Below are 22,437 nucleotides of genomic sequence, written 5' to 3'. Positions count from 1 at the left end.
CATAATAGGCCCCCTTTTATTCTGGTTTCTGCCTCATTGTCTCTGGGTATAGAAGAAGAAATGAATCATCAAACAGGTCTGCCATGAAGAATGGCAGACTGTTTAAGAGCACAGGCTCTGGTGTAGACCTATGGGGGTTCAAATCCCAGCCCTGCTGCCGGCCAAGGACAAAGCTAAGAATTCTAAGGGCTTCTCAGAGTTCTTGTCTATAAACAGGGGATAGTAATAGTTTATGTGGGGAAGGATTAAATGAGATAAACTGCTTGACACTGTGTCTTGTCTAGCATAGAGAACACACTCCACCTGCATTAAGTTGTTGTTAAACAGGTCTCAGGTTGAGGGCAGAGGGTAATTTGGATTTCAGCTCTGAGGAGTAAGGCCCAGCTGCGGGAGGGGCTAGTCCACATCAGCTTCTGAACTGTACACAGCAAGGAGGGGTTGTAAACTGAGGGTTTTACTGTGAAAGGGCAGTGCCGATGGCATGCTATCCGTGGCTGAACTGGCATTTCTCCAGGGCCCGTGCCACGTTCTGCCTGCATTTCTGAAAGAGGAGAGGGGTGTTGAGGCTACATGTTTTACATAAGTCATGATTTGCATCTGAATGTAGTTAGGTCCACATTGGGCGAGGAACGTAAGGCCTCACAGGCAAACTGATTCTGTGCATCTCTCTCTTCAAAAAAAAAAAAAAAATTATTAAAGAAATTGTAAGTTTACAGAAAAATCATGCAGGAACTACAGACTTCCTATATACCCTCCCCCTCAGTTCTATTATTAACATTTTGCATTAGTGTAATACCTTGGTTACAATTATTGAACCAATATTATTATAACTATATATTTTTAAAATGTTATTCTAGGAACAGATATACAACTAAAATTTCTCCTTTTAACCACATTCAAATATATAAATTCAGTGTGTTGATCACATTAACAATGTTGTGCTACCATCACTACCATCCGTGACCAAAACTCTTCCATCATCCCAAGCAGAAATTCTGTACCAATTAAGCATTAACTCCCAATTCCCTACCCTCACCCTGGCCCTTGCAACCTGTATTGTAGTTTCTGACTCTGAATTTGCTTATCCTAATATCAGTGAGATCATACAATGTTTGTCCTTTTGGGCCTGGCTTCTTTCATTCAACACAATGTCTTCAAGTTTCATCCAAGTTGTTGCATGTATCAGAGCTTCTTTTTTTAAATAGCCAAATAATATTCTGTTGTGTGCATATGCCACATTTTGTTTATCCTTTCGTCTCTTGATGAACTCTTGGGTTGCTTCTATCTTTTTTGGCTATTGTGAATGATGCTTCTATGAACATCAGTGTGCAAATATCTGTTTGAGTCTGAGTCACTGTTTTCAATTCTTTGGGGCATGTACCTAGATGGGGGATTGCCAGGTCATATGGTAATTCTATACTTAAATTTCTGAGGAACCTCCAAACTGTTCCACAGCAGTTGCACCATGTTGCATTTCCACCAACAATGAATGAGTGCTCCTATTTCTCCACATCTTCTCCAACACTTGTTATTTTCCCTCTTTTTTTTTAATAGTAAACATTCTAGTGGGCATGAAATGGTATCTCAGTGTGGTTTTGATTTGCATTTCCCTGATGGGTAATGATGTTGAGCATCTTTCATGTACTTTTTGGCCATTTGCATATCTTCTTTGGAGAAAATGTGTATCCAAGACTTTTGGCAATTTTTAAATTGGGTTGTTTATCTTTGTGCTGAGTTGTAGGATTTCTTTGTATATTAAAGATATTAAACCCTTATGAAATATGTGGTTCCCAAATATTTTCTCACATTCTTTTGTCTTTTTACTTTCACTATGAAGTCCTTTGATGCACAAAAAGTTTTTAGTTTTGATGAAGTCCTATCTATGTTTTTTTTCTTTTGTTGCTCCTGATTTTGGTATAAAGTCCAAGAAACCATTGCCTAATACAAAGTCATAAAGGTGCTTTCCTGTGTTTTCTTCTAGGAGTTTCATAGTCCTGGTTTTTATATTTAGATTTTTAATCCATTTGAGTTAATTTTTGTAGATGGTATAATGTAGGGGTTCACCTTCATTCTTTTGCATAGGGAGATCCAGTTTTCCCAGCACAATTTGTTGAAGAGACTATTCTTTCCCAATTGAGTGGACTTGGGGAAAAAAATCATTTGAGCCTTGTCAAAAATCATTTGACCATAGATGTGAAGGTGTATTCTTAACTCTCAATTCAATTCCATTGGTCTATATGTCTGTCCTTGTGCCAGTACCATGCTGTTCTGACCACTGTAACTTTGTAATAATTTAAGATCAGGGAATATGAGTCCTCCAACTTACTCGTCTTTTTTAAGATGGTTTTGGCTATTTGGGCCCCTTACCCTTCCACATAAATTTCATGATTGGCCTTTCCATTTCTGCAATTAAAAAAGGCTGTTGAGATTTTGATTGGGATTGTGTTGAATCTGTAACTCACTTTGGGTAGAATTGACATCTTGACAATATTTAGTCTTCCAATATAATTACATTTTTAACTGTGGTCCATAGTTTACATTAGGTTCACTCTTTGTGTTGTACAATTCTATAGTTTTTTTTTTAATTTTACTTTAAAATTTTACATATATACATCATAAAATTCTTCCAAGTATACAATGCATTGGTGTCGATTACATTCACAATGCTGTGTTACCATCACCACCATCTATTACCCACACTTGTGGGTCTCTCTTGATGAAAACTGGCAAGGAAGCCAGCAGAGCTGCATGGACTGTGCAGTGCAGCCAGCAGGACAGAAGATGCAGGGTGGTCTTGACCTTAAGCCCACATCAAAATGCCTGACATATGGGAAGAAACTCTGCTATCCCCACTCATAGTTCCTTGGGGACAGGTCTCTACCAGCAGTTCCCCAAAGCTGTAGGTCCTAGAGGACAGATTCCATAAATTCTAAATCCCCAGTTAAAAATCACATCAGCAGAAGAGGAAAATCCCATTTTCCAAGAGTTACCAAATGCCTAAATAAGAGCCAGGTTCTGCTCTAGCTGACAACTCTGGACACATGCTGCGGGGGTTATAGAGAGGGAACTCAGAGCTGTCCCACCTTTTGGTGTTGCCACAAACAAGATCTCCCACACAAGGGCATGTTCCAAATCACTGGAGTGGCCCCGTGAAGTACCAGTACCTTTTTGTTTCTGATTGGGATAGAAAGCTTCCTTTTCTGTGTTGTGCTCTTGGGAACAGTGATTTAGGCTGTGGTGACATTCCAGGTTCTGTGCTGGGCTGAACAACAAATATGGTGGCCTCTGGGGACTGGTCCCTCAACTGCAGGTGGGCCTGGGACACAGGTGACTCCCCATCTCCTCCCTGAGGAACCCTAGCATCCCCTGCAGTCCTGCTTCTAGCAGTTGCTTTCCAGACCATCCTAGTGTCCTATCTGCAGCACACCCACCCTTGCTGTTGCTAAGCTGTGGCCTGTGGAGATCCCAGGAGAAAACAGAGAAACAAGGCCGAGGGTTTGTAATTAACCTGCCCACCATCCCAACCATGACACAGCCCCACCAGGGCTTGGTATTCCCTAACAATTAAAGTGCAATGGCCTTCTGACAGCTCTCCTCAAGGGCCTTCTTGCTGCTGGCTGCAGCTGCTGGCAGTCTCATTCCTCTAGTGATGACTCTTTTGTGGCCGTTCCTCTAGCCACAAGCTCTAAGTGCTCTCAAGTGAAACGAGGATTTGCTTGCCTCCATTACAGGAAGATCCTGTGGAATATTCGTCAGGGGATCATGCCCAGCCCTGGTTTTGAAATAAGCTGGGGTAAAATTATTGTGCAATCAATCAAACCTCAGGCAAATCCATTCTCATTGAAAATGGTTGTTTTCCATAAAGAATTAGGCTAGGAAAGAATTTAATCACATCAAAAATCCACTTCCAAAATGGTTACAGATCCCATGATGAAGAATAATGATTAGAACAAAAGACTAAAAGGCTCTGGATGTTGAGAACTCCTGTTTTGACTTTAACTGATCAAACAGCCTTCATGATCTCCCCGAGGGCCTGGGGTGCAGCCTCAGTGGAACAGTGTTTTTGGGCATCAAGGAAGGCAGAGGCCGAGGTGGGGCCAGGACAGGTCGTTCTTCACACTGTGATCAGCTCTGACCTACAACACATTTTTATTGGTGCCCTGCTGTGAGACACGTGCTGTGCTAGACACCATGGATCCAACAGCGGACCAGACAGACATCATCCCTGCCCTTGTGGAGCCTTATGTTCTAGTGGAGGAAGGAAGACAACATAGAAATGCACAATGTATTGAGTGGTCGTGATTTTGAAAGAAAAATGGAGCCAACTAAGGGGATAGAGGGTGATGAAGTGACATTATTTTATACAGGGTACTCAGGAAAGGCTATCCTGAAGAAGTGACATTTGAACAGGGCCCTGTGAGAGCCTGTCAGGTGGACGTCTGAGAGCAGAGGGTTCCAATAAGAGCAAAGGCCCTGGGGCCGGAGGGGCTTGGTGCAGCCTCTACAAATCCACTCTCCAGCCCCGGGAGGCAAGAGAAGCTCATCATCTTTACCGGAACAAAGCCTCTTCACCAGCAAGTCAGCAAAGTGCCTCTTGGTCCTGGCGAGCCATTCTCACCCTTCTTAGCATCTTCCTGGAAGCCTCCTAACTCAGCACACATGGGCTTCCCAGGGGGATGACGCTGGAGAGGTGGGTTATGTTCTCGACTGAGACACAGCATCCAACCAGGAAAGGCCCCGACCAGCCATGTTGTAAATAGGGCAAATGCAGGGCTGTGTGATCTATCAGACCGCTGGACCCATGCCCCACACCTTACAGCACCTGCATAAATGTGTCCCACTGACCTCATGCAGGCCCTGTTCTGTGGGGCTCATACAGCTGGTGCCAAGATGAAAAGTCAGACTGAGTCGTGATGCCAGCCTAAAGCTTGTCTTCAAATGTACAGGCCACAGAATCAATCGCAGGCTCAGTGCAGCCCTCAACCCCCAGCCCCCACCTTGGTCAGTATGTTTCACACCATTCCCATTTTAGAAGGGAGAGAAACTGAATCCTTGGAAAGGTGGGGTACTGTATCAAGTCAGAGTTCAGTAGGGGAGGCAGGACCACTATAAGCATCATGAAACAAGGATTTTATTATGGGAATTAGACCTTATCAATTGTAGGAGGAACTGGGGGAGTAAAGGTGCAAAAGGAGGAGCTGACAGATCAGAAGAAGGTCACTCATCAGCCCTGGTGCATGAATGAGAATTGGAACTTACAGAGAGGTCAGCAAGGCAAGCGCATCCAGCTAAGGGAGGCTGGATGGGTAGGAGTCTGTGCAACGTTGTTGGCTCTTTGTGGCTGCTGCCCCCAGGAGTTTGTAGAGAACTGTCTATGAAGGCCTCGGGCTGCTGTTCATCAGCAGGGCCAGTGGTCAGGGAGGAGAGCTGGATGTGACACCAGGATAAGCAAGGACAAATGGGAATCGGCTTCCCTCTGAGCCATTATGGTCCTGGATACTCTAAAGAAGGCTTCCAAAAAACCTGGCTCTGCAGCCTGCCCTGCATTTGTGAAATCCCCTTGCAGTGGCCAGCATGCTGCTCTGAAATGTCCCTTTGCAATAAGGAGACTGCCATTCCCAGTACTGAACAACTAGTGTCAGGAACCCAGAAAATGACCCTTTGGGTGAGGCCTAAATTCAGGAGGACCAGGAGAGCTAGGGATGAGAAGTTTTGAGGGATGGGAGTCATGGAGTCTCCTTTTATCTTCCTTCCCCTCCTCCCACCTGCACCCCAATCCCCAAAGTGTCCCTGTCCCCAGGGCTCTGTCCTCACACAAGTTCCCAGAACATCTCTTCCACTCCCTGTCTCTGCTGCCTCCTACGCCCTGATCACTCCCAACTCCACTTACAGCCCCAATCCCCCTGCAAGGGCTGGACATTGCCACTGTGGTGTGCAGTGAACATCGGGAGTTGGCTTAGAAACTGGTTCCTAGCTGTTGAATAACATCTACCAAACAATTCTCAAGCAAACATACAGCTACATACTGAAGTGCCTCCAACTCCTGAACAGAATAGATCCCCCCAACCAGCCACTGTATCACCCTTTAGTAGACTGGGGCAGGAAAAGGGTGAGAACCAGGGATGCTATGGCAAGTATCTAGGCTATGGAGTATGATAAATATGACAAATTGAGATTCTGACACTCACTGTGGGCCTGGGTGACTCACTCAAGACTGTAAACTTCTGTTGGGCTGTCTGTACGAGGCAGGAGGGTTGCAAGTATTATAACTTGTGGCTGTTCAGTGCCTAGTGCTGTCAGTGGTGCAGAGTAGGGCTCAGCAAATACAGTATTCCAGGGGGAAAGAGGGAGATGGGGGCACTGGAACCCCTCTCTGCTCTGCCTGCCATGCCTCTCCCAGAATCCCCTTCCTCCCTCAGTGCCACTTCCCAGTAGTTTCCTGGACCCAAGGGTCCTCCTCCTCTGAAATCCTCCTCTGACCCTCTAGTCTGGCATGGCAGCCACCTGGAAACAGGCTACCCTGGGCTGGACTGAGGGTCTGAGAGCTCAGCACTGTGTCCCAGCACTTTACTGAGTGCGGCACTGGGCAGTGCTCAGAGGGGAGGTGGTTCAAAAAGTTCAGTCCAGTCCCAAAGTAACAGATTCCATCACAATCATCTAATGATCTATTATTAAGCCTACATGGCCCCCAAACCACCAGTTAGAAGGGAAATTCTCTCCCCCTCAGGGCTGCCCAGAAGTTTGGCTACTACACATTACCAGCAGCTGGGAGTTTGACAGTCCCCAGGCACAGCAGCAGCAGGAAAGGCCAGCCTCACGCAGCAGCGGGACTCCTGGGTTTCCTTTTGCCCGGGGCAGTGTTCCAGTTGTTTAGGCACCTTTGCCGGGTTTGGGGGACATGGCTATGGCAGGACAAGGCTAAGGGGTGTGCATAATCCAGTTTAAAAGATGGCCACATCTGTCTCTGGGACACATGAGTGTGTGCATGTATAATATATGGTATTGAAAAAGTTCATGTCTTCTACTTAATTAAAAAAAATCTGTTAGAAATTGCAGGTCGGTTCTTCTTGTCTGAGTCAAATCCAACCACCACTGTTGTCAAGCTCATTAGACCAGGTTCTTCATCGTGACAAACATTACTTAGAGGCACCATATGGAATTAGGAGCTGATTATATCTGATTCACCCTGTAACAGCTTTAGATTCATTTCCTGAGATGTAGCAGAACGGCCTGATGGTCACCAAGCTGATCAATAATTATCTCCTCAAATGGCAAGGCCACTGGTCATGCCAATAAGGACCCCTACTGAAGGGACACCTCGACTGAGCTGGGCAGGGCTCAACAAGAAGCACCACTGCTGCTGAGACTTCCAAAGAGCCCACCTTGCCAAGGGCGATATCACCCTGATGCATGGATCTGAGGGTGGCCCCTTCCAGAAGCCACTTGTCAAAAGCAGGAAACAGGGCCAGGAGGCTTTGTGGCAGGGTTGAAGAAGAGCTGGGATCTGAACCCAGTTCCTCCTGACTACAACACCTGTGCTCTTCTCAGCTAGATCTATGACCTTGGGTGACACACTTTACCTCTCTGGGCCTCAGTCTCCTTATCTGTAAATTGGGGATGGCCGTAGTGCCTGTCCTGCTCTGGTGAAGAATGGGGAGGTGTGGTGACCTCATCAAGGAAGGAGGGTAAGAGAAGGTGGAGCAGGGGCCAAGGCCAAGTTGCCTCAGCCAGGTGGAGCCAGGGACCAGAGAGATGCAGAGCTTCACATCAGCATGGATGTCACTGAGGTGCTGCATCTCTCAAGTGGTCACCACAGAAGCAATGTTGATACCTGGCCAGTGACCAAGGCTTTCTATTTATCAGGACAGAGGGACCTGTCATTCCAGACAAGAGCAGTGGACTGGGCTCCTAGTCATCCAAGAGGAACGGAGCTCGGTCAGGGGGAGACGGACTCCCACCCTCCCTACCCACCCCCTAGGCCCTGCTTTGCAGTCAGCTGCCCCTGGGGGAACCTGTGCCTGGAGGTGCCTTCTGTGTAGGTGTCCTCAGGATGAGATGGCTGGCATTTAGCTCCATGGGCCTAGAGGGGGTCCCCTCTAGTCCTCACTCCCCTCCACCCTAGGTGACATACGTGTTGGGGGTAGCAGTGGTGGTGTCCCGCTTACATCCGTGAACTATGGGACCAGGGACTGACCTTCATACATGAAGCAAAGTGGGACTGGTTGTGTAGTGGGGCATCAGGCTGTGGCCATGGGGCAGTGGGAGTGGATGGTGGCTCCTCCTGCCTCGGTCCTCACCGCCACCCTGGACCCAGAGATGCAGCTGGAGTGGGAGGAGAGGCCAGAAGTGCCATCTGGGGAAAGCAGCCCTCATCCTGGAGTCCAGCCTGCTTGGCTTTTGAATCCTGAAGTGATCCCACCCCTACCCCCAGAGGCACAGTTTTCTGCCTCCAGCTTTTGAGTGAGTGTCTAAAAGCCCTGAGCAGGGAGAGGCTGGAGAGCCTGGAGGATTTGCTCTCTGTTCAGAGCCAACAGCTACAGCTCAGTTTGTGTCAACAGAGGGACTGTTTATCAATATTTAAAAAAAGAAATGTAATTAGAGGTTGGTGAGCCCCCAGAGCCCCCGGCCACAGTGCAGTGAATGTCAAAGGCTTTCTTGACCTGGAGCGGGAAACCGAAGAAAAAGCAGCTTAGCCACAACCCCCCAGGGCGTGGCCACAAATCCCACCTGACAGGCGCTCCCGCCTCAGCACAGCTAATGGAAAGGCGGTTCGCGGATGGCCACAACTTTTCATTCCTGGGTGGTTTTTCTTTCTCAGCTCGGGAATATGGACCTTCGATTTTTAGAACATTAATTACTGTCAAATTTTAATATAACTAATGCTAACAAAAAAAAAAAAAACCTTTGAACTGAGGAAAGGAAACAAAAGCAATTAATGGAGTAATTTTGTATTCACATTCCTCAAGATTGTGAGAGCATTTGTCAAATGCATTATTTCTGGTCAAGAGATGTGAATAGCTGGACTTTTGGTGGTTTCTGGAGAATGAGGTGAAGGCTGGCCACACCTGCCTCCTGCCCAGAGTGTCTCACGTCTCGGAGGCGCCGTCTCAAGCCACCTCGGGCCACCTCAGGCCAGGATCCCTCTTCAGAACTCAAAGAGGTAGTGTCAGGAAGGTAAAAATAGAGCGAGGCGTTCGGCAGCAGCTTTGACACATGGTTTTCTCATCCCAGGGACTGCCGCGTAGGGCCCAGCTATTCTAAGTGAAAAAGAAAAAAGTAAGTATATCTGAGAACTAAATAAAAACTGTGCTATATTTTAGCCACCTTTTCTATGTTCTTCCTGCTTTTCCCAAGTGCTCTTTTTGGCTCCTCTTTCCTCACCAAGCCCAAAATGAGACACCTTCCAAGGTTCTGTCCTTGACCCTCTTAACCCCATTTTCCCCTCCACCTGTCCTCCCTGAGATCAGGGTCCACAGTTGTGGCTTCAGTAGGGTGTCCATATGGCCACAGCCTTGGCATGTCCCAGACACCCACCCACCTCTTGGATAGCCCTCCATGAGGCCCCAACATCCCAGAGCCAGGTTAGGCATCTCTCTTTGACAGGTTGCATTTGGGACACATTTCTGCTCACATGTCATTACCTTTCTCAAGTTCATTCCCCATCATCTTGCTTGTATGCTAGTGGCCAGCTTTGTTGGACACAGGTCCCAGGCTTTCCAGAGCCCGCCTCTGAGGCAGTGCTGGGAGCAATGGGTGATCACTGCAAGACGACCTAATACTGGATGAGGGGGAGGTCTGGGAGGGCTTCCCCAAAAAAGAGACTATTCACTGAGTCCTGATGGTTTGGAGGAGCTGGCCAGGCAAGGTGGGGCATTCCAGACTGAGGGGATGGCATGTGGAAAGGCCTACAGTGAGACAGACCAGGGACCACAGGAGGAAACGGGAGTCTACTGGAGAGAGAAGACAGTGGGAACGAAATTGTCAACAGTAAGATGGGAGAGGTTGGTAGACACAAGACATGGATTTTATTCTGGGGACAGTGAAAATGCTTTAAGCGGGGAGGGTGCTCAGATTTGCATATAGAAAGATCACTCTGGCTTCGGTGTGAAGAACAGATGAAAGGGGACTGGAGGACTTTGGTGAGAGGCAACGGGGCTTGCCCAAGGTGTCCTCCCGTCCCTCAGCCTCACAGCAGTAGCTCTGCCTCATTCCTGCCGGTTTATTCCTTCCAAAACTTACCAGCCCTTTAACTAGACACATGTCCAGGAAAACAGCTGATGGACCAATTCACACTCAGTTGTTGCACTAATAACAGCAGCGTACACCTCCAATCCCACTGCAACAGAAATAGGTAGCAGGAAAGAGGGGAGGGTGGTGGCTAGTAAGCCCTTCTAGACCCCTAGGGGGCTCCTCCCTTACCTGTGAGTGTCTCCTGAGCATTAGGGAGTCTTAGGGTCCAAATCCTAACCAGGATGGGGCCATAGACAAGCCTTACCCACAGGGTCTAGGATCTGCTACTTCCTGACTGTATGCCCAAGGACAAGTCACTTACTTCCATGAGACTCAGTTTCCCCTTTCTGAGTATGGGGACAATAGTACCGAAGCCAGGCTGTTTATAGCGTTAAATAAGAGGCTGCACATGCAACACTCTGAGCCCAGTGCCGGGTACATGGTGGATGCCCCAAAAATGTTGGTGATGATGAGGATCCCAGCAAGGTGATAATACCACACATATGTGAGGTCACACGACCTTTAAGGCTATGTTTTACAAATCCTCCTCTATGACAAGGCAGCCTAATGGATACACCTGTTCAAACAATTGAGAGCAGTTTTCTCATAGCTCCTGCTGGGCCACCTGGTGTGTATAGAGGGAATAGAGTCTTTTGGTGACTGACTTTCTGGCCTGGCCAGAAAGTTTTAAGATTCCCAGGGCCGCTGACGGATGGGGCTCAGTGCTTGGTGCTCAGGGGGCTCTGGGCTGCTTGTAAAAGTCCTGTGGGTATGAGATTGGGGTGAGGGGGTTGAGTAGCTTTAGAGCTCAGCCTCAGATGGGTGGCAGGTGTACCAGTGGGGAGGGTATTCCGGGCACAGAGACAGCAAGTGCAAAGGCACAGAGGCATGAAAGAGGGTGAACAAACGAGGTGTGTTCCAGGAAGGATGGAAGCTGGAGGGTGGGGCCGTGGGCTCAAATCGGTGGGGGGGAGGGAAAGGCAGAAATGAGGCTGGGGAGGGCTGGATCCCCAAAGGCCCTGAAACCAGGCCAGGAAAAGGGATTTCTCCTATTGGTGGTGGGAGATCTGGAGATGCTGGACAAAGGCAGAGTGGACTCCGAGCAGCTTATGCTGGAGACGACAACTTGGGCACGGAGGATGATGGAAGGTGCTCAGGGCAGGCTGGGTGGTTGCGCAGCAGCAGTGCCAGCAAGAGGTGAGGAAGCCTGAACAGAGGGAATGGCTGTGGAAGAAGGGGGAGCAGGGGCCGGAAGTGGGTTCAGGAGCTGGGAGTGATCCGCCTTGACTCTGGACAGGATCTTGACTCTGAGGGTGAGGGAGGCACCGATGACAGAGCTTCCACTCTGTGCTGAGACAGGGAGCCCTGGGGTGGGAGAAAGGGGGACCAGGGTGGGGTAAGCTCAGGCTGGGCACGCCGAGCTGAGGAGCCCATGGGGCAGGACTCTGTTCTCTGGCTTCCCTCAATGGCTTTCAGGCTCCCTCTGTCTTTCTCTCTTCTTTAGCTGCCACAATAAGAAATAGACTCTTTTAAAATTATTTAATATTTTTCTTGTTCTTAACCTAAAACAAATTTAATATTTTGCTTGTTTTTAATCTAAAAATTTTCTACTTCCTCTTCAAACAGAAAAGCTCAGCAAAGTTACCTATCTTTCATGTGGTCCTCAATTGTAAAAAGCAAAACAGTTTGGGCACCAGGATAAGGTTTGGAGACACCTTGTTGGTGCCTAGGTACCCTCAGTGGCCCCTTCCCCTACTCCCAAGAGCACCCCAGGCTGGGGTGGCTGCGAGCCTGAGCTCACCCACCGCCACATCCCAGGCCCATGGCTCCATGGGCAGCACTGCCTGTGGGATCTGCATGTCTTTCCTCAAAGTCAAAGGGCACATTCTAAAAACCAGGACAGTGACATTTTGATAAAGTTTTAAAAAAACGATTTCACTTTACAAGACAAACAGTTAATAAAATAGGTTCTTTTTTGGTAACCACCCATACGCTAATCAATCTGTCACTTGGAAAACCATTTCCCGACAGGTGTGAAATGAGGCCACTCTGGAGTTCTGTGGGAACAGAAAGCCCCAGAGAAGCATTCCTCTCACCCAGATTACATTTGCCACCCCAAAACAGGGAAAATATCTGATTCAGAGCACAGGAAATACACAGCTCATTAGTTTCTCAATCAATGCTGACTTTTAGAATAGGAACAGGAGGCAACTGTTACACTGTTTATGCGTCTTACCTCGTATCTTTTCAATTCCATCCCCATTGTGGAAAAAAATTAGCCTTTCCTATCCAGAGGGATGGCAGAATGAGTCATGCCATGGAGGCCTCTTCCATGCTGCAGACATTCAAGTGAGAACTTAAAACAAAGGTTATTTCAACACCAATAACAAACAAGCCTTAGTCACAAGACATATATCCCTTCATTGTCCACCTGAGGCCAGTATCCAAATAAAGAGGTCCACAACCCACTCTACATTCACATCTCTGCCTGGCTGCTGCTTGTTTTTTCTACCTTTATATTCCCTTAGCCCTAATTCTCCCACAGCTTCAAAAAAAATTTAAGTCTCATTAAAATGTATGTAGAATTCAGTTTAAGTCATCTAAAGTCTTTTTTGGAACAGGATGGAATTAGAACCTTCTCCCTCCCCAATGTGGCTCTACATGAGGAATTCTACCATACTAAACTTAGAAGGGGAAGCAAACAGCCACAAGGACTAAATATAATGAGCAGTAGTGTCTGTACACAGTAAGCACTCAATAAATGCCAATTAAATTATTTTTTAAATGATGGAATCTAAAAGCCCTCAGGAACAAATAAGATGGATTGGATAATAACTATTTTGAGAGAAATAAATGATGAAAAAGTTAGTATTGGGAACAGATCAGAAAAACAGAAAAAAAAAAAAAAAAGCTGTAATTCCATAGTGGAAACTTTAAAAGAATTGAAAATAGTCATTGGTATAACTGAAACAATAGAACAAAGAAATCAGTGATGTTGAGGATAAAGTAAAACATCAATAAAAAATGAAGACAAAATAAAACAGAGAAGAAAAATAACTGATTTGGAAAATGGGAAATTGTGTCAGAGCCCTAAAATAGGCCAAGCAGAAATGAATGGGATGCAGCACATAATGAAACATCAAGAAAGAAATAATACAAGAAAAGTTTCAAGAGATGAAAGAACTCAGCCTCGAACTAAAGAACATGTACTGTGCCTTTCAAGTTTAACTCTGAGGGAAAGAAATAAGCATTTTCTAGTTAACATTTTGAATTATAAAGTAGCTGGTAAGCTAAAGTGAAGGGACATATATTATTATGAAACTGGGTAAGAATGACAAGAGAACTGAAATCACAAATATTAAAGACAAGATGAGTCTTCTGGGAAAAATGTGCAATTCTAACCACATATCAATTATGCTCCTAAACAAGCCTTGCTCTGTACAAACAGGATTAAAACAAAGTCATTTAATAATTGAGGAGAATTTGTGCACAATTATACTTTCTTAAAGCAAAGGAAATGTCTGACTTTTTACAAAATAAGAGATAAAGGTGGCAAGAAATTGGAATTAGAATGGACCAACTGAAAGAGAAATAATAAGTGATCTGACAGACTGTCATTATTTCCAAGACTTCACTTACACCCTAATAATTCCTAAATCCTGCTCCAGCCCAGAACTCTCCCCCAAGCTCTGGATCTGAATATCACACTGCCACCTGGACGCATCCATGCATTTGTCCCATAATACCACAACCTGCCTTCACTCATTCCATCCCTGGCCAGTGGGCAACACTAGGGCCCATACAGCTGCCTAAACTGGAAACCTCTGAATTCACCCCTGATTTTCTACCCTCTTAGATGCCCCCTAAATATGTGACCCTCTCTGTTTCCCCTACCTTGGCCCCATCATCTTCCTATTTGTAACTGCACTACCTTCCCTCTTGTCTCCCCTCCCACCTACCCCATACTCCCTGCAGAATTATCTTTCCAAAATGGACAGCTGATCACTGAGTGACTACTAGGGGTCTCCACCAATGTCATTTCATCTAATACTCCCAACAACCTGCAAAATGGTAGGAATGTGAGGCTCAGAGAGGGTAAGTGAATTGCCCAATGAAACCAGACTGGACTCTCAAGTACATGATTTTTCCATGCATGTCCCCACCCTTGCAGTCCAAGCACCTGGAAGGGCATCAGGCCCAGAATATACAAGACAATGATTGGCAGATGAATGGACAAAGGGATTCAGTGGGGTTTACATGTAGTGTAACTCTAGCTTCTCCTTCCCCAGTATTGATGGCAAAGTTGATTTCTCTTCTGATGCCCACTACCAGAGATTCAGACCCTCTGTTTTGCTGCCTCTTTGGTTTGTCTTAATTCTCCATTAGCTGATGTCCTAACCTCTGTCCATTGTGGTAGGGCACACCACCCCACTCACTCACTGGGAGATTAAGTTGAACCAGCCAGGTGAGATACTCACCTCCCCACAGTGTTCTTTGACCCTCCTCTGGTTCTGACCTCCACCTAGACCTTCGAGGTTTGAGGGGGCAGTCATTCTCACTAGCCATCCCTAGCAGTTACCTTGGGGTGCTTTTGGGTCTCGTGCTCATCTGAGCATGCCTGTTCAGCCATGTCTCTCCTTGCCTTGGTATTAGGGGCCTAGGAGTGGCTCCTTCACCAAGATTCAATCAAGATCTTTCCCCAAGACTTGTAACTGCTCCCACCCCCAGGCATAGCTTCAATTGTAGAATTAAGCGGGGGGCTTCTGGCAGCCCAACCCAGTTTGGGGTCTGCATGAAGTCTCACCCTGACATTCTTGACTGGAGGGCTGTGTGACTTTAGGTATGTTACCAAACCTCTCTGAGTTTGAACCTATTAAATGTGCTTGGCCCCAGCATCACCATGTGGATAAAGATATCAGCCTCCTAAGTGCCAGGCCCTTTGCAAACATTATTTCTGGACCTGTGAAGTATTTTTACCCTAATTTCAAGAAAGTAGAAACTGAAGCTTAGAGAGGTGCCCGGCCCAAGGCCACTGCTGGTTCTGGGGAACAGGTCCATCCAACTCCACAGCTGCTGTGCTGCCCAGGCTGCATCTCAGAGAAAGACAGACATCCAGGAACCTGAACCAAGCTCGGTGTATCCAGGGACATGGTCTCACTTGGAGCTGCACGTCTGCCAGGGGTCATCCCAGGTGCTGGTCGCGGTCTGGGGCCTGTGGGCTTGAGGCCTCCAGGTGGACAGGCAGGCAGGCGCGTGCAAGGGGCACCCAGCTTGAGTTGGGACCTCTGCTGGCTCTGTAGACACTGCCTTGCTGTGCTGGGTAAATGGCCCACTTCCCGTGCCCGGCCCCCCGGCCCCCCCGCCCCACTCCCACTGCCTATTTAAGCAAGAGGCCCCGACACAGCCCAGGCAGCGCCAGCTTCCAGAGCGACGAGAGCAGCGTTGCAGGCCCGCTCACTCGGGGATGAAAGGTCCTTCTGTTTCACCATTTCCTACCGGTGCGTTTTGAATGATGGTGCTGAGCTGGGTTGTAGCAGGAGCCGATTCTGCTCGCCTGGAAGCATATTGAGATGTGTAGCTGGCAGAGGGAGGCTCTGATTGAATTTTCCCCTTTTCTAAACCCTGACTTAATGTGATCTTATTTTCAAAGAGGGAGAAAGAAAGTCTATAGTTTGTGAAAGGACAGGGGAAAGCATATTTCAAAACAACCTCTGGCTCAGAATATCATGGGTCTGACGTATTTTTCTTTTATTTTGAAAAAAGAAAAGATTCTGTAATTTCAAGGTTGTAGAGATTCCCGTTCCCCTCAGGAACCCCTTCCTAAATATTCAGTTTCTGTCATTTAATTCTATTTTGAAAAAATGTGCAAGGGTGTTTTCAGAAGAATTGGGTGGGGGGGAGGGGGTGGTGGCCTATGGCAGGTAGGCTGGTAGGAGAATTTGGGAAGCTTTTGAGGCTGAAGACCCTGCTTGACAAACTTCTCAGTGAGCGTTGAGGAGTGAGGTCCTCCCCACTCCAAGAAAGGGCAGTGAGGGCCAGGGTCGCAGGCTGGGATGGCTCAGGAGAAGCCACTTCCAAACATCAGCTAACCTCTGGTCTGTGGTCTGGGTGGAGTGTCAGCCCAGCTCAGCAAGAGAGTGAAGGACAGAGGTACAGGCTGACGGCCTGCTGAGATTGAGGGGGCACGCGTTCTGGGTGCAGGGGACAGGGCCTCCCCTGGAGACCAGAATAGCAGGCCACCCCCTGAGCTCCCACCAGGCTGGACTTCCCAGGCTATGGTGGAGAGGTGTTTAGCTCAGAGGGAACCAGATAGGGGGTCCGCATGAAAACAAAGGCCCCTAAGGGTCACCAGGTATAGAGCGCAGACTTGGGGGCTCTGGCTTCCTCCCTCCCACCCTGATCTCGCAACATCAAGTACCCCTGCTCACTTGGTCCTGGCCACCGTCCTCCAAGACCCTCTAATTGCCCCCCAGCGTTACCAGGGGGAGGCATCTGAGGCACTGAGGTTAAATTACTTGTCTCCTCAACTAATGGATGGCAGGCCTGGGACTGGAACCCAGGTCTCTCAAGAGCCTGGACCTTTTCTATGTGGATTCCTAATCAGAAGGAAGCCAAATCTTTGCCATGCAAGAAGACACTCCTGCCAGCCCTTCTGCAATACCTTTGACTCAGGGTCAGAGGGATTGAGACTCCAACTTCAGATTCTTTTGAATCATTCAGTTGGGGCGATTTGCAAAATAAGTATATAAAAAGGACAGGGGCTGGTCCGGAGGGGCCCTGGGAAGCGACGGCCGCACTGCAAAGGTGTGGGGTGGGGAGAGGCAGGGGCAATGGCAGAGAAGGATGGGAAGGGCAAGGATTGCAGCGCGGGCCGGGGATTTGGACCCCAGGAGCAGAGACGGGGTCTGCGGCCAGGGGGCGGGGTAAGGACCAGGGACTGGGCTGGCGAGGCGGAGGCGGAGCCTGGGACTAGGGGGCGGGACTAAAGAAGCCGGACATCCCCGAAGCTAGGGGGCAGAGTCCCAGGGCTGGCCTGGCCCCGCAACAGAGGGCGGGTCGGGGTGTCGGAGCCCTCGTCTGGGGCCAGGACTGAGCCGGGGGCCAGGACTGAGCCTGGGGCCAGAGGGCGAGGCCAAGGGCCAGGGGCGGGGCCTCACCTGAGGCAGGGGCGGGTCGTACGCACGGCGGCCGGGCCCGGGGCGAAGGGCCAGGAGTCCCAGGCGCGGTCAGCAGGGGTACGGAGAGCCGGTGGCAACGTGTGCAAAGGCTTCAGCTCCCACGGGCGCCCCCACCCCCCAAACGGCCCCTTCGAAGTTGGGTTCACGCGGTGTCCTCGCTGCGCCTCCCCACTCCTTATCTGCTGCCAAATCCCACAGGTTCATAAACGCTCCTTTCTTTCCCACGCTACCGCCGTCCCGGCGGGCAGTGTCTCCCTCCCTGGCCTGGGTTCAGCTCTCCCCACCTCCGGGTACCTGCGAGTCAGAGATTACACAAAGCTCCTGGGGAGAGCTCGGATTGTTCTGGTTTTGCCTATCAGATCAAGCCCAGGCCCCGAGGCTGGAGGTCCGAATTCCGTCTTCCCTCCCCACCCCCCACTCCCGGGCCGTCCTTGTGGAGGGCTCATTCTCCCACCTGCGGAGTCCTCCCTTCCCTCCCTGCCAACCCTCCTCCCTGTGTCACCCACCACCCCCTCCGGCTGCACTTCGTCCGCGGGGACAGTCTGGCTCACACCCTCACCCTGGCGACGTGGAGGGCGTGGCGGTGCCTCGGGCGCAGGTGGGGCCCCTTGGGCTTTGTCTGTGGCTCACCTGTGCTAGGCTGCTGCAGGGCTCTTGGTTGGTTCCGGAAATTGTTCCGGGCACCTGTGACCCTCTCATCTTGTTGCAGCTCCGGACTCCACGGGGACGCCCTCTCGTCAGAGGAAAGGACGGGAAGGTCGGAGCCGGTCCACCTCAGGTAACGCCGAGGTTTCTGGAACCGCGGGAGGGCGGGGGTTAATCCTTTTATATTGGGAGGTGCTGTGTGAGATTGTTTGAAGAAAAGGTTCTGCTGCTTGTTTAAGAAGTTTGAAATCACTGCTCTGGGACCGAGCAATCTGGGGCAGGCACGTTGGTTCCATCCTGAATCCGCCCTCCCGTGGAGCCTTAGGGCAGCACCGAGGGGTGTGTCTGGCACACGCAAATCTATGGATAAAATACAAACTTCTCGTTCACTACACAGGAAAAGTGATACAAGTGGCTGTTAAATATACTGAGAAAGTTAACCAATTAAAGTTAACAAATTAAAATGTGGGGTTTTCATTGTCTACGGAACTAGCAAGATTATTATTATTTTTAAATGCTAAAACCCAGAGCTGGTAAAGGATGCTGTGAATCAGGCACTCCCAAATAATCAGTAAATTGACAAAACTTTGCTGAAAAGCAAATTTAGCAATATGTATCAAAAACTTTAAAGTTTACCTGTGATTCCACTCCTGAACCCATCCCAAAGAAAAAATTCAAACTGCTGAGCCATTCTCAGGAATAAGAGGAGAAACTAGGAGCACAGTGACCGCTTGAGAGTCAGGAACCTCAAACCAGGAGTTAGGACAGCAAGACAGTTAAAGAATCTTAAGCCTCCTCTGCCCAAATATTGGCAGTAAAGGTTTTCAGGGTTGGGGGAGAGGTCTGCCAGGTCGGGGGTGGGAGATTTGTGAGCCCAAAGTGATGGTGAATGGATGGAAGAACAAAAGGGGAGGTGGATGAGTCCAGTAGCCTGCAGGGAGGAAGGTCACTGGGGGCTTCTCTACAGGCTCATTGGAATGGGTGATGGATGTAACCTTCAGAGACCTGGAAAAAGGGGGTGGGGACAATGTTTTGTGGAAATCGAGTGGGAAGAACCAACAGGACAGCTAGTGGAAAGGAGACAATGTGGCAATTGTGTTACTCTTCCCCCAAAAACTTGTACAGTACTGGAGGTAGGGTACCCCAACCCCTAGGAGCAATGCTCATTTGCATATATGTGAATATATTTACATACATTTGCATTCCGTCTTAACAGGAAAGGATGGGAGAAGAGGAAACTGGAGTCAGGTGACCTGGCTGAACCTCTCAGGGACTGACATTTTCTACTCTGTCTCAGTTTCCTTGTCTATAAATGGGTCCAACGGTACCCACTGGGGTGGTTGTATGGTGTAGATGCACCATCTGTTTGAAGTTTATGTCGTGTGATAGCAAGAAAAGAGGGAAGCAGTTTGAGGTCCTGAGCAGGCTGCAGGTGGATTGCTGTAAACCACTCTGGCTGTGACCCCGGTCTGCAGCTGGGTTGGGTTGACAGGTTGACACTTGTCAGTCAGTTAAGCCATAACCCCCATTATCTCCTACTGTGTTCCCATATACAGCTAGAGTTAGGAGGTAGAAGGAAATGCTGAGTGCTTACAGGGGATGCAGGCCTCATTCAGCCTCAGAGTCAGAAAACAGAACCCACATTCCCCAGAGCCAGAGATGCAGGTAGGTGTGTGAGTGCCTTGCCTCTCCCTTCTCCCTCCCCTGCCAAGTGTCCCACAGGGCCAAACACAAGGCCCTCCCTCCTTTTGCTTTGACGGATGGAATTTGCTGACATAACTCAAGCCTCCTCTCTCTCAGTTCTGTTTTTCGTTCTGTAGATATGAAGGTATAAGGGGCTGGTCACCTTTCTAGTGTATAGACTACAAACTTGTACAATAAACACAAGGAAACAACCAGCCATCATGACAGAAACGGTCCATTCAAGTCAGGCCAAAGGTCCTGTACTTATCCCTGGGGCCTAGGGTTGGGGGCTGGCTGGGATTTGGTCAAGAGATCACCACTGTGACTCCCAACCTCCAAGTGTCTCTGCTGAGGCCACATCCCTTCACACAGGTGAGGACTACAAGGGAACAGCCCCAGCAAAGGTGTGGAGGCCTGAAAGGGCAGACATGATGGGAACTGCTCCTATCATGGGCCACTGGGGCTCCAGGAACAGGAGAGGATAAGGAGCATTCAAGCTGCTGAGTAGAGCCTGACCTTTCTGCCCAGGGGCAGAAGCCACTGAAAAGTATAACAGGGGAGTAGTCTGATCTGATGTGTAGCTTAGAAAGACCCCACAGCTGCTATGTGGACCAGAGAGGGGGAGGCCAGATGCAGGGAGACCAGGTGGAGGCTGTTGCAACATCTAAGTGGGAGAGGGCAAGGCTGAACTAGAGTATGGCTGTGGGGATGGATACAAGGGTTGGGGAGGCAGAACTGAAGGCCTTGGTTCAGGAATGTGGGCTGGTAAGAGGAGGAGGAGTATGGAGAAGGTCCAGGCCAGGAAACACTCAGGGGACAGGGCTGATGTTGAGGTCAGTAGAGGAAGAAGATTGACAAACTTCCAAGGGAAGATGTAGAGCTATCAATCAAATATATGGGTTTGGAGGTCAAGAGAGACACTTGTGCTGGCTGTTACCTGGAAACAGGTGACCCATGAGGGATCAATTGAAAGAAGAGGCAGGGAAAGTCCAGCTCCTAAAGGTGTGGCAGAGGAGGGGACAAAAAAAGGTTCTGAGAAATCAGTCCAAAGGGCAGGAGGGGAACAAGAAAGATGGTGGCCCAAGACCAAGGAGCAGAGCTTGAAGAACAGATGAGGATCCAAGCAGCATAAGCCTCTTGCTGGGCCTGTTTCTTAAAGCTAATCTGGTTGAAACTGCATGGACTGCTTTCTCATTGGTGCTAACCTGTGAACTGGAAATTGTCATTCCAAAACTTTACCAGAAAACCCATTGAGATGTGTTGTCCACCATCTGTCTAGCAGTTGGGGTGCAGGCAGCCTCAAGCCAGGTCATCACCCAGACCCCAAGCAAGCCAGAGGGTCAGTCAGCCCTCCCAGAGTACAGGACACATACATAGCCAGCATGGGCTAGGCTCTGACCACTCTGAACAGAAAGGATTTCTTGGGGCTTGCTTTGTCTGCATGCTGGAGGTGGGAGGCTAAGTGGACATGCCAAGCCTTCAGATTAAACTGAACCAGGGACAACTTTAAGTAAATGTGTTGGAGCCTCCTCTCTGGTCCAGCTGTGTCTTCTCCCTTGTGCTGAGGCCCATTTTCCACCGCGGCTTCCCCCCCCCCCCCCCCTGGCATCCCCTCCTGGCTTGCAGTTGTTGATCTGGGGGTCAGCACCATCATCGAGGGTGTGGCTGTGGCAGGCAGGACTTCCTCAGTGGCTCTGCCTCCCTCGTGCCCACTCTCAGCTCTTTCTCTGAACTTCCACCTTACCTGCCCCGGCTCACTGCTCGCTCCACCCACCACCTGACCCCTTCCTCCCTCATGCTCTCTAGGAGTACACCCCACAAGCAAATATATACACTGAGAAAGCAAAGCCTCTGTCCCCCCAAATTCCTGGGCCCTTGCTGCAGAATACCCTGAGCAGCCCCTCATTTAACAGCTGCTGCCTTGCCCCTGCCTCTCACCAGCTTGGCAGGCACCAGTCAGTCAGCACTACCCAGCAGGGTCTGGCCAGGCCTGGCCTCTCAGCTCCAACTCCCAAGCATTGAGCGTAGGCTGTTGGTTCTGTGTCAGCTTGCAGTCAACATCGGTGGATCCTGGACACTGCCTCCTGCCAATCCCCTGCAGACCCTGGGACCAACCCCGTACACTGATCCCTGGTAGAGGTTTCCAATGGATTTACTTTTCCATGTCTATGGATTTACTTTGCTAACTATATCATCAAAGTGATTGCCTCTCTCTGAGCAGAAATAGTTTCCACTAAAAATTCAAAGGTTAAAACCCAGCCCCCTTGATGCCCCTGAGGGTGAGATCTGGGCCCCTGAAGGTACAAAGTAGGAATCAATTTTTCTGTCCACACACTGAAGGGGAGGAGAGGAATGGGCCTCCCATCTGGTCTGGACTCAGGACAGAACATCACTGTAGCTAAAATGGAGATCCCTCTTGAAGAGAAGGTCAGGAAGGTAGGTCTGACTACATTTCTTGGGAAGCTGAGGGCTGTCAGTCAATAATGCTTGCTGTGGGCATCAAGTCGATTATAGGCCACAGCTTTCCTCTAGTATTCAGTCTGGGTTGGGTGGTGCTTACGGGTTACATGTGGCTTATGATGCAAAGTCTCCAAGTGGGTTATGTCTCCTCACCCTGGGACCCAGGCTGTTGGAGCAGCCACCATCTGAAACACTCCTGGCCCATGTGGTAGAGAGAAAACTTTGGAAGGTCTCACACCTG

General features: G+C 49.1%; 1 long non-coding RNA gene across 1 annotated transcript in view; it reads left to right on the top strand.

The window, feature by feature from the left end:
- LOC119518914 overlaps positions 1 to 22,437 on the top strand; it is a 69,240-nt gene that overhangs the window by 37,611 nt on the left and 9,192 nt on the right. Inside the window, exon 2 of the long non-coding RNA XR_005213875.1 lies at positions 18,118 to 18,186. This is a non-coding gene — a long non-coding RNA (uncharacterized LOC119518914). The remainder of the gene's footprint in view (positions 1 to 18,117; positions 18,187 to 22,437) is intronic.

This window comes from Choloepus didactylus, chromosome 22, assembly GCF_015220235.1.
Source record: "Choloepus didactylus isolate mChoDid1 chromosome 22, mChoDid1.pri, whole genome shotgun sequence".
Taxonomy (NCBI): domain Eukaryota; kingdom Metazoa; phylum Chordata; class Mammalia; order Pilosa; family Megalonychidae; genus Choloepus; species Choloepus didactylus.
The sequence above is the reverse complement of the archived record's forward strand: the minus strand, read 5'-3'. Positions and strand labels throughout refer to the sequence as shown.